We start from the raw sequence: 11,939 nt of genomic DNA, 5'->3' as shown, positions 1-11,939 counted from the left end.
GCTTTAAAAAAGCCAACATAAATGATAATGTCTGCCTGATTCTTCAAAAAGAACAGGTTTTTACTTATCGTTTACTTCAAACATACCAAATCCAGTGCTCGGAAAACAAACTGCAACTTTTTGAATGGAAAGATGCACAGAAAAGCTGAAGCAATCAAAATGGGTGCCGAGCTATAAAAAAACACTTTGCCAATAGGGCCCTGAGAAAGGAAGACAGCAGAGACATGTTGTCGAGAAAGATACGATGGAATGTAGCAACAGCAAAATATATGTGCATTGGGAAAGTTAGTAGTAGAGACTCTGTTATGCTACTGCTTAATTGTTCATTACAAAGCTTTTACACCTCCTGAGAAGCATATAGTTGTGGCCAGCAAAACAGTCAGATATTGTGCTATAGACATCCACTATAGAATTGCTTTTTTCCTCTGAAAAGGCAGGAGCCAACAGCACTTAGTGGTATAAAAATCAGTAGCTGGTGGCTACTACTTAGTAACAACTATCTGAGTACAGGAAAGTAGGTAATCTTAACTCAAAATATATGCAACTCCACATGTTCATAATTGTGTGTTTGACCACTCCACAGACCAGAGAAAAAGAAAGGCAGAAACTTGGCCAGAAGATGGAAGCATGGAAAAGAGCAAAGCAGAAAGCAACTGAGCAAAAAAGGTTTTTGTTCCCTAGTGACATTGTCTAAGTACGTAAACCAAAGCAAGGAGTACGTAGGATGAAAAGTCAACTAGATTTTAAATATTCCTTACACATTCACAGAAAAAAAAGGACTGGAAATCATCTCGTCTGTGTCCTAAAGCTGGATCAGCTGTACCGTATGTCATTCCTAACAGATTATTTGCTTAACTTGTAAAGATTTCTAGTACTGGAGTGTCCACAACCTCTCCAGCCAGCCTGCTCCGTGGCTGCACTGTCCCTAGTGTCAGATAGCTTTCCTGTGCCTAAACTGAGCTTTGCTACATTACTTCCTATCCATCATGGGCATGGGGAACAAGCTACTCCTTCATCTTCCCAAGGGTCTTTTACGTATCGCAACAACTGTTTGCATGTTACCTAAAGTCTCTTACATTATCCACCATGTAGGAATGATATAGCCTCTTCATCACAAAGCTGGACCTTTGGGATACCATATATACAGGGAAAGTGATATCTTCCCTGGAGAGTAGAGCATACAAGCCTGTTAAGTTAAAATACTGCATGCAGACTATGAAACTGTCCTCTTGCTCATGGTGCACTGTTGTATGTGCACTTGTACACATGTGCATGCAGTCAGATCTGATCCCTAGATGACAAATCCAGAACTGTTCTTTGGCTGTCATCCACAAAATTTCTAAATTGCATAGCCAAAGAGAAAATCTACCCTTGACTGGTTCAACTCCAAAGAAAATAAATTATTGACGTCTTCTCATTTCCACTGAATTCGTGTGAGGGATAAGCAGTAAAGCACAATATGGATGGCTCCTTGGCAAGTCAAGGTGATATAAATAGAGCTGCCACAATCTCACCTCAAGCAGATAAAGTCTGCTGGAGACAATGACATTCCTGACCAAGCTTGCAGTGAGATGACTTTCCCTACCTGCAAGCCTTTGGGTACAGATGGATGCAGCCTTTCCGTTTGTGTCAGCTTTTACGGTGTCCAACTGAAGATGGCCTAGGGGTTTCCTTCTCAGAGGACTATGAATTGAACTAGAGAAAATCAGGTGCTGTCTATAGCCGTCAGTGACATGTGATGCATTTAAAATTACTCATCGCTTCTGAAAATGTAGCACATAAACTTTTCCTACATAAATGTCTGCTCTCCATTTGTCAGTTCTTCCTCCTGATGCCTTGTTAGGTACGTATCTGTCATGTCTCCTAAATGACTTTTAAAAGGATGGGGGCTTAGTTTCAAAAGCAGAACAGCAGCCGATCCCTCCACATTAGGATTTACTATTTTTCTTAATTTATCCCTGTTATCCCTGATACATACATTGTGCAAGAAGCTGTTGCAGGATGGTTGCCACATAAAATACTACTACACCGATATCGAAGATGGTGACATTTTGGTTTCTAGAACACAATGTTTCCATATATTGGTTTTGAAAATTTTACGCTTTTTCTAGGTGAGCCACTTGCCCCCTATTTTGATTTGGATATTGCTTGTGGCTGTGACCCAGAAAGAGGGTACTTGACTTGCCATAATACCACAGTTGGCTTTAATTTTAAAGTTATCAGCATATCCTTACAGCCATTTCTAGATGTATTTTTGGTGAAGGAAGACCAGCCTTTGGTTGCTGGCCTTAAAGCAACTAAACGATGGAAAGGCCTTTTTTTTTTTCATCTGAGCTGAAGGCAGCCTGATAAAATGCAGTTTCTACAATTTGTTGAATTATTAAACTATGCAGAAATTATTAATAATTCTAAACATGAGAAATAACTCATGGGTTTCTTCTCTTGGTCTCACTCAACTTCAACTGCCTTCTTTGAATTAATCCCCAAAGACAATTATTATTTATATTACAGCAACACCTAGAGGCTCCTACTGAAATCAGAGCGCTATTGCACAAAGTACTGTACACACCCACAGAAAGGCATGATCCTGCCTTGTATTCTGTAGTCCAAATTGGTTAGCAAAAGAAAGATGAGCAGAGGAAGCAGAAGATGCTGAGGCAAGAGGATGCACCCACGCTCACACAGGTCATAGCGTTGGGATGCACCTTTGGCACCTAAATGTGAACCCAACCATTTCACCATCCTACTCTCAGAGATCATAGCCAAAACCAGATGGACATCACCGCTGCACCGATGCCAGGAGCCCAAGCTGCAGGAAACAGAGTGCTGGGGCAGTCCCCACAGTCACCGGTAGAAGAAAAATGGCGAATATACCCAAGACCCAGTGCTATCACATCCTGGGAGGATTTTCGAGTCCAGAGCAGTGGTTGGAAGGAGTGTGAGGAAGGACAGTGGTTTGGCAGTGGTTTTGCTTACCAAAACATATTGCAACAGCTCTGCTTCTGCTATTTAGTCCTGCGGTATCTGTTTTGGAACTGACCAACGGTAAATCTCTGGGCTCGCTTTCTCCCACGCTGCTTGGGGTTAAAGAGGGCTACAAAACGTAACAAGGTTTGGAAATCACCCAGCAGCATTCATTCATTGTTGGCTCCAGCCTGTATTAGTGGAAAGAGCTTCAGATTTGAGGCTAAATCACTGGTTGGAGAGGACAGGAGCAGACAAAAGGCAAGGGGTACCACATCCAACCTGCAAGTTGGATGTGTAACAAGAACGATTTGGAAATACTGCAAAGAGCAAACTGATCCTGGTGGTAGTGTCAATAGCCTCCCCTGTGAGCACTAATTATATTATTACAAAAACAGACTAACACAAAACTAAAGCACAGAAACATACATTTAAGATCTGGCCGGATGCCAGTGTGCTCAAGGCACATTCTTCATACCAGCTGAATTATGATACTGTGTTATTTGTTTTGCTGGAGTGCTCAGGAGCACTAATCATCAACCCGCATCCTGCTGTGGTCCATGCTGTAAAAATACAGAAGGCCAACACACCACGCGCTCCCAAAAAGCTCACACTGCACATGTGAAATCAGAGGGATACAGACAACCTAAGATGGTGTAGCCCAGCAAGATGAGTATTTGTCTCCAGGTATCCATGGTCCAGCTATTGTCAAGGCAGAGAATTTCAAAAGAGGGTTTTGAGGGAGAACAGCGTGACTTTACTGATGTTTCCAGTGAGATTATCATTAAGGAGGAATATAGATTTTTTAGTTATTTCCCCTTCTGCCTGCAATCCTCTTACTCCATACCAACCAAGTGAAATGTTCCAAAACAAATATATTGCAGTCTATTATAAAGAAACAGGTCACCCAGACAAGCATCAATAGTTGCTTGGGAGCAAATAAGAACATTACAGACAATACATCAGACCCTTGCTTGATGCTTCAAGTTTAAATAATAGCACCTTCCATTTCCTGGGTTGCAAATAGCAAGTATTTGCTAATGATACCTTAGCAACTCACAAAACACAGAGGAAGAGGAGAACCCCCACTTTATTTTTGGCAGATCAGATGATGCTGAAGAACACATTTGTGCATGTGAGAGGAGTGGGGGGCATGGGGCCAGAGCCACATGGAGGGGATTTGTATGCAATGGGAATAAATCTGTGAAAATGTGTAAGTGGAGCTGCAGAAGGAAATCTGCAGCCGCCTGAGCCAGGCGGTTGAATGGCAGAGAGGATGGAGGCTATTTGAATACTGATGTGGCCCTCACTTTCTTCCATTTCCATTAATGACATGCTCATCAAGGGCAAACAATGGGACCGGCTGCCTGCGCCTGTCACACTGTGTGGGTGCTGGGAATGCCAGGCTGTCATCCTGGGGCTGCATTTAGAGACCTGCACGCTAATAAGAAGTGCTCTGTGCCGTCAATGCAGACAGGTGCTTCCGAGGCTGGGACATGCTCCATTCCCTTCCCCTGAAACCCTCCTCTCCCGGCCCCCTGACAGACACCATGAAATGCACAAATTAACAGCCCCATCATGTTGGGCTGCTGCTGCCTGCGGTGAAAGCAGAAAATCAAGTTGTCACCCAGGGTGCAGTGATAAAGCCACAGCCTCATTTCTCTGTTGGTGCCCTATAATAGCAAATGCCAGACAGCTGGATGGATTGGGAGGTTTTAGATTAGGGTCCTGATGCACTTTGGCCACTGAATTAACAGTTGCTGTTTTCATGCAGATTATTTGTGTGCAAAGCAAACATCTGGAGAAAGCAAAGGCTCTGGGGTCAGATATTCGATGCTTCTTTCCACTAATGAAGAAGAAAAAACAGAAATTACACAGTGCCTTTGAAAAAAATTCCCCCCACCAATGAAAAAGCAAAAACGCTCCTGGATTTGCCTTTAGAGACCTTCCCAGCAAATGCACAAGACTGTGCAAGCATTCGCCCATGGCCAAACTGAACAAGACTCTCAAACCAAGATGAGCTCATAATATTGCAACAAAGGTGGCTGGAGAAAAGTCACAGCAAGTCTTTCTGGGAAGGCAAAGGGGAGGGTGAACTCTCCAAAGGCATTTTATTTTCATAGTGTAGCATTCCTCTTTGGCAGTGGGCTCTTCCCACAGCCACCCAAGAGCCACTGCAATAAGAGGGTTTAGCTGTTTTCACACATGAGTAGCTCAGCCACAAGTGAGAACTGATGTCCACAGCTCAGAATCCAAAGCAGGGCCAAAGCCACCCTGAAACTCCCATTGCCTCCTCACAAAGGCAGGTACCTGGGCTTCTGAATGAAAAACAAAGCCAAAATGGAACCGAAGAGAGTCATCGACAAGGAAGGTGACGGTGACAGAGACTGACCACACAGACATCTGCCCCGCAGCAGGCGCCGCACCAGTGATAGGGAACGGAGGGGTCTGAGCCCTTCAGACTCCATGGAGTTTAATGACATAACGGCCTGAGAACTTCAACATAAAACAGGAAGAGCAACTAACGAAACTTACAACATAAAACCCCCCTCCTGTCATTTTTATAGTAATAGTAAAACACTTTATTGAATTTATGAGCTACATAATGACTATGAAGAATGTAACTTGAATTAGAACCAACTCAGAAGTATAATATCAACTATAAACCCTTTTCTATTACCCCATTCCTTTATCATCATCCTATCTGGCTCTTTCTAAACCAAGGAATATTGCGTTCTTCAAAATTTAGTCTGAGATCCATCTCCTATCTTCTCAATAAATCAGGCAAACCCCAAGTGTCTGTAATGGACACAGGGCCAAAAAAATGAAGGCATGGCCCAGGAACAGATTTTATAGCTAGAGTTAAGAAATCATTGAAAAACCAAAAAGCAAACAACATTTCTGTGAAGGTCGTGCCCGGGAAGGCGCGGGGGAATATCCTGAGGGTTCTGGTTGTGAAGCCGCATAGCAAGACGCAGCACAGCGTTATTAGACGGTTCAGAGCCCAAAATGCAAGTCATCAGCGCAGACCTTCAAAACAAAAGCACAACCCCACGATGCACTCCTGCACAGAGGGGAAGTCCATTTAGGAGCAGACGCATTAGCAGGACTTTGAAGCACCCTCTCCAGAGCCCTTTCAGTCCCAGGGTTTTGACATGAGCGATAAAACTTGCGCAAAGCCAGCGAATGCATTGAGGGGTTGTTTATATCCAGATCCATTATTTTTGCGGAGGAGTTTGTAAATGAATGATTGCGGGGGAGGGAAATGTACATAACATAGCTAAAGCAGCACGTTTTACTGTGTTTTCTGATTCCATTTTACTCCTTTAGTCTCTCTGGTCCCCAAGGATTTTTCTGAAGGGGCGATAAAATAAAATGGGTGAAACAAAGCCATAAGCCAGTTAAGTCTGAAAGACATGTCATCTCATCTAAAAAGAAGAAACGGACCATTTCCATGCCTAGGGCTGACAGCAACGCCTGAGCTAGCAATAGTGCTATTCCATTTGATTTATAGAATAATGGGGTGACAAATGATGACAAAAATAAACTTTTACTGCACTGAACTGCTCCTTTATTTATGAAATTTGGCCAAGTAGTGAAATCTTTTATCTGCAAGTTGTAACATGGAGTGGAAACGAGCAATTATGGTGTGGTAATAGTAATCCAGTGATGGAGGCCGAGTCAGTTGGAAATGGATTGAGGTAAAATAACTACTGCACCATGATAAATGTGAACAGCGCTTTGCTGACAGATGATCTAACAGGTGTTCATAACAACTATATAAGAGGATTTATTTATGACTAGCCACAGCCGCAGCACTGTAAATCAACTCCAGCAGCTGCACACCGCTGAAACCAAGTCCCTGATGGAGAAAGAGTGCAAGAACCCAAAAGAACACAATTCACTCCAGAATCTTAATCATCAAATAACGTGGTTTTTTAAGCAATTACACCACAGTGCAGAAATCAGAATGACTTTCAATTACATGAAGCTGAGCCACCAGCTAACTTTGCCCAAACCCAGGCATTGGCAGAGGCTCACAGATCCGGCTGGAGCAGAACAGTTTCTTTTGGACCTGGTGTCAAAGAGGTGCCTTTTTTTTTTTCTGATAAAGCAGACACTTTGGTGCTGTTCTGGAATGGTGCCAAGATGGTAAGGGCAAGAGGAATGGAAGGGGCTTCTCTCTCTGCCTCACCAGGGTGTACTCCCTCTTAGCTGTGCCGAATCCAAATGTCTGGAGGGCTGCACTCCAAGCCCAGTCAGTGAAATGATCTGATCACCAAAATCAACCTCAAATCCCACCAAAACACTGCAGCCTCACAGAAAAGGTTATGAGGTCTTTAAATCCCAGTCATCCTCCTGGTTTGCTTTAGAGCATGGATCTGCAAACATGTGAAGAAAGACAGCTGAGGTAGAATCAACAGTACCAAGTGGGACGGATACTTGCTTTTTGCCAGAATTGAAAAAAAACAGTCTAAAAAAGAAAAAACTGAAATGCCAATTCTTTCATCTCTTCTACTTCCCTCACAACTGATGTTTTAGAGAGTCATATGGAATACCATTTACTTTCCAAACAGGATTCAGCAAGTGCTGGTATGCTGTCCATTGCTAGTGCATATGCAGAGTGCAACTAAATGCCTAAGCATTTTCACACAAACATACAAAATCAGGGCAAACCAAAATTAAAATGATAGGAAATAATAAACACTGCAGGATCAAGTTATTCTGTGTGTGGAATACCATCTGCAAAGAGAGGGAAGTGTCCCCTGCAGCGAAGTATGTTACATACTAGCCCCCAGGCACCATTTAGGAGATCAGGGGGTCTGTAGTGCCCTAGGGCAGAGTTGGAGACCCCTTACGAAGCTGCAGCCCTGGCATGCACTCACACAGGTCTGCTCAGTGTTGCTGGCAGTGGAGGCTGTCATGACAGGGAAGCCTTGCACCCAGGCAAAGCCTCCTGGGAACAGCAGTAGGCTACTCAGCCCACACCTCCCCACTGCTTGCAATTTAATTACAAACCTCCATTAAAGCTGCAGCCCTTTCTGGAGGCCAGTATCCTATGCAACTCCAAGCTCTGCTGCCCAGGAAAGGGGGCTTGCTGCCTCTCCTCCATCCTGCCTGCCTTCCTCCTTCGCCCAGGCATGCTGCTGGCACCTGGGGGCCTCTCTGGCATCCCAGCCAGACCAGGTGTGCCTGGGCAGCTGCAGGGTGGGCAGAGAGGCCGCTCCACCTGCCCTGTGAAGCCACAGCTACCAGGCCTCAACTCAAGGGACGCCTGTAGCTACCGCTACCTGCCAGCCTCCCTGGCTGCCTAGGCCTCAAATCCCTGTGAACGTGGACAGCCTGTGGCTGCTGGTGGTGCTTGGAGGTGACGAGGGGCAGCTACTTTGGTCAGATGTAATGTGTTGCAGAAGAAGAGCCGACATTGCCTCTCCCAAGGCTCCTGCCCTCCCTGCACCTCTCTTGCCAGCTCTGCTCCAGCTGCCGGAATCAGGGTGCTGCCGTGAGCCCAAACTGGTGGGTGTCCCACGGTCCAAGACAAGTCTGAAGCTCTGCAGGGCAGCTGGAAGCAGGGTGCTCCTTCACTTTTACCAGCAATCTCCCTCGCCCACCTTGCTGTTTGCCATGGCTAGCAGCTGAATGGCTGCCAGTCATGGCTGGTACAAGAGGAGGCCATTCACCACCTCTCCACCACCTGTCCAGAGTCCACCAGCATTTTTACAGGTGAGGGTGAGAAGAAACCGAGCACACCAACAGCTCTTACTTTTTCCTGAAGGAGCAGGGTGACTTGTCAGCTGTTTTTGCAAGGCTTAGTCTAAATCCTTCCCATCAAGGAGAAAAACCAGGTCTGGGTTGAGCCAGAGCGGGGCATGGAGATGTGGATTGTGACTCACAACATATAAGCTCCATTAGATGGTGCTAAGGGCAGAGTTGCTGCTCCCTTCCCTCTCCCCCGAAAACCATGCAAAAGAGGGCAAAGGAAGAGGCAAGGAGCGGGATGAGAGCAGGCTGGGACCTGGAGAGGACTGGCAAAGCAGTGGTAGAAGCCAGCAAAACTCACTTTTGCCCTTTCTTTTATACGTGTACAATGGGAAAAAGGAGTTTAGAATAACGCTATTTGTAAAGATATATGTATATGCATCAGAATGTACACATGGATTTAAGTGGATCAAGATTTGGGGCAGTACGGGCACAGCGTGGGCTTAGAATTACCAGCCACTGAGGAGTAGTTCACCTTGCACCTTACGAAGCAAAACCAGTTAGCTGTGGGACTGGAAATGCAGTGGTGTTCACCATCTCTTTCTCTTCAAACAGGTTCACTGGACTGAGCTACATAAAGCACAAGTATACCAGGTAATAGGAAAATAACCTGAACAGAAGCATTGCTTTTATCAGGGTTGTGCACAAAGGCTCCTATCAGCAATAAAACCACACTATGCAAACACAGCAAAGCCTGGCGTCTGCGCCACAAACCATTTAATATAACACATAAGTGTTATAAACACACGCACATTCCAATAAAACAAACAAAAATATGAGGAAGGGGAGGAAGACAAACTGACAGAAAATGAAGGGAAGAGAGTCCGATACTCATATGCTTGTTTCAGGCACTCACTGAAAGTCAGATGAGGGCTTGGATTCAACTTACCTGTACATTGCTTACCAGAGTCCTTGTTAGAGCATTTAAGTGTTAAGTTAAAATTAATTCAAGCATATAAGATATTGTATGCAAAACTAGACAGTTCAGTAATTGAATATTTTTAAAAAAAGAATCAATACTAATTATGGTAATGGACCATTGCAAAACAAAGTGTGCAAAAGGATTTCATCCTATCACCAATTAGTGATAGTAATATCAGTAATTAGTCTAAGCCTCAGATGAAGAGGATTTAGAGCCCTTATGGTTTTTCGTATCCTAGCCAATCCATGCCTGTATGTTCCTTTGCTAATGTACATTTCCAGTTTTGTTCCACTTTTAGTAAACATCATATTACCTTGTGACAGCGGATGACCAGATCTTAAGTACGTTGTGTTTAAAAACGGGGAAAAAAGTTCATTCCTTCCTCCAAATTACATATATTGCTTTAGAAATGTTACAGAATGCCACCTTGTTCCCGAGTTAGTAGAAAAGATCATCAGGAAAGCCCAATTTATCTTTTCTATGCTACTCATTATTTCACATACTGTATCATGTCCCTGCCCTAAAAACACTTTCATTATTTCCACTATTCTTTCACATGGTATTCTATTTATATCTTCCATTATTTTGTTCCTAGCTCTAGACCCATTTCTATTTCTGCTATTTTTCTTTAGAAACTAGTTACTAGAATTAAAGCAGGGTATGCAGGAAAAAAAGGTATTATCATTTTATACAACATCATAAAATGTGAAAGGAAAATAAGAGGAAAAAAACCTATGTTACTTTGACTGTCATGCATCAAGCCTATGTTTATATTCTGTCATCCATAGTAACATAACAACTCTTCCCTGTACCCTATTCTTTCCAAATGGTTTCAGTTATTTTGGAATAACTGAATTTGAAAATTCAGTTATTTAAAAAAAAAAAAGACAAAGAAAAAACCCTTCTTCTTCACAATGGGGAATGTGTGTGTGTGTAAACAACCAGGAAGCAAAGAAGAGGTAAACTATCAATCTCCCACTACACAGAAACTTTCTCATCTGTTTGCCCTTGTTCTTGTTGCATAATTCTTCAATCCATAATTACCAGCATCAGTTTTAAAGCTTGGACTAGACCACAATAATCCTGGAGTTTGAGTTTTACTTACCTCGGGCATGAGTGAATTAAACGGTTAAAAAAATTATATGCAAATTTCCTATTTATGGTAATATATTTCAATTTGTAGTTGTTATTGGTTTTCCTGTTTCTGCAGGTTCCGTTGCATTTGAACCCTTCATAATTTAAGTAATTTACCCTCACCTCCCGCTCCCTAAACTGGACCTCGATACAATTCCCTAACCATCTTAGCAAAACCCATGTCACCAGTCCTGCAATACTATGCTTTAGCCTTGCTCAGGCATCCCAAGTCACACATGCGCATATGTTCTGAGGCTGCCCAGGTCTAGATTCTTGCCAAAGCTGGGTGGTTGTCAGTGTGCAGCTCCTGACTGAAAAGCCTGCCCATACAGGTAGGAGCTGCTGCTACCTGGTACAAGTGAATCACTCTGAAGTGAATTCTAGATTGCAGTCTGGACTAGTCATCTACTTCATATCCTAATAACCTTTAATATGCCTCTATAAATGATGAAAAGTATGGAAGAAAGTGAATAAAAATGATATATAGCAAAACCAGGAAACTATTGTTAACTACTGCACTTAGTCATAATTCAGCCAGTTAGCAACTTCCACTATTAATGTAAGATATGTGCATGTGCTCATGTTTAGGTTTCTGAAGAGCTGAGCTCTACTGCATGCAGAGATATTTTACTATTTAAATATCTGTCTTTAAAGCAAGTTTCTCCCCGAATTACTATTTGGGGAAGGCAGCATAAATTTTCAAATCACACCATCAGTCCAGATACCTGTATCAAGAGTTATTGAACCACTGGACCAAGTCACAAAGTGTTGAAAAAATATAAATTAATACCAGAAACTCCCCAAATATCCTTACTATACACGTTTCTGGGCTTCACTATTAAAGTGTATAAAGTACTCTAGAGAGGCAGAAATTACTCAGCAACATGTGTGACTTACATAGCATTAATATGTTTTCCTTTGATTTATACTGTGGTACAAGAAACAATTCTTGTTTGTTTTCTCCTTTACAAACATGGCTGAAGGTTTTGCAGTTCAGTCTTTTCTCAGGAAGTGTGGTTCCACACGTTTCCCTCACCACCTTCTCACTGAGTCTTAATATCAAATACCATCTAGACCAATTTGTATTTTCTCTGAGATGATGGTATTTTCTACAGTGAATAATTTTTCATCTGTTTGAATAACTTTTACACCACACTTG

Source organism: Aptenodytes patagonicus, chromosome Z (assembly GCF_965638725.1).
Source record: "Aptenodytes patagonicus chromosome Z, bAptPat1.pri.cur, whole genome shotgun sequence".
NCBI classification, from domain to species: Eukaryota; Metazoa; Chordata; class Aves; order Sphenisciformes; family Spheniscidae; genus Aptenodytes; species Aptenodytes patagonicus.
The sequence above is the reverse complement of the archived record's forward strand: the minus strand, read 5'-3'. Positions refer to the sequence as shown.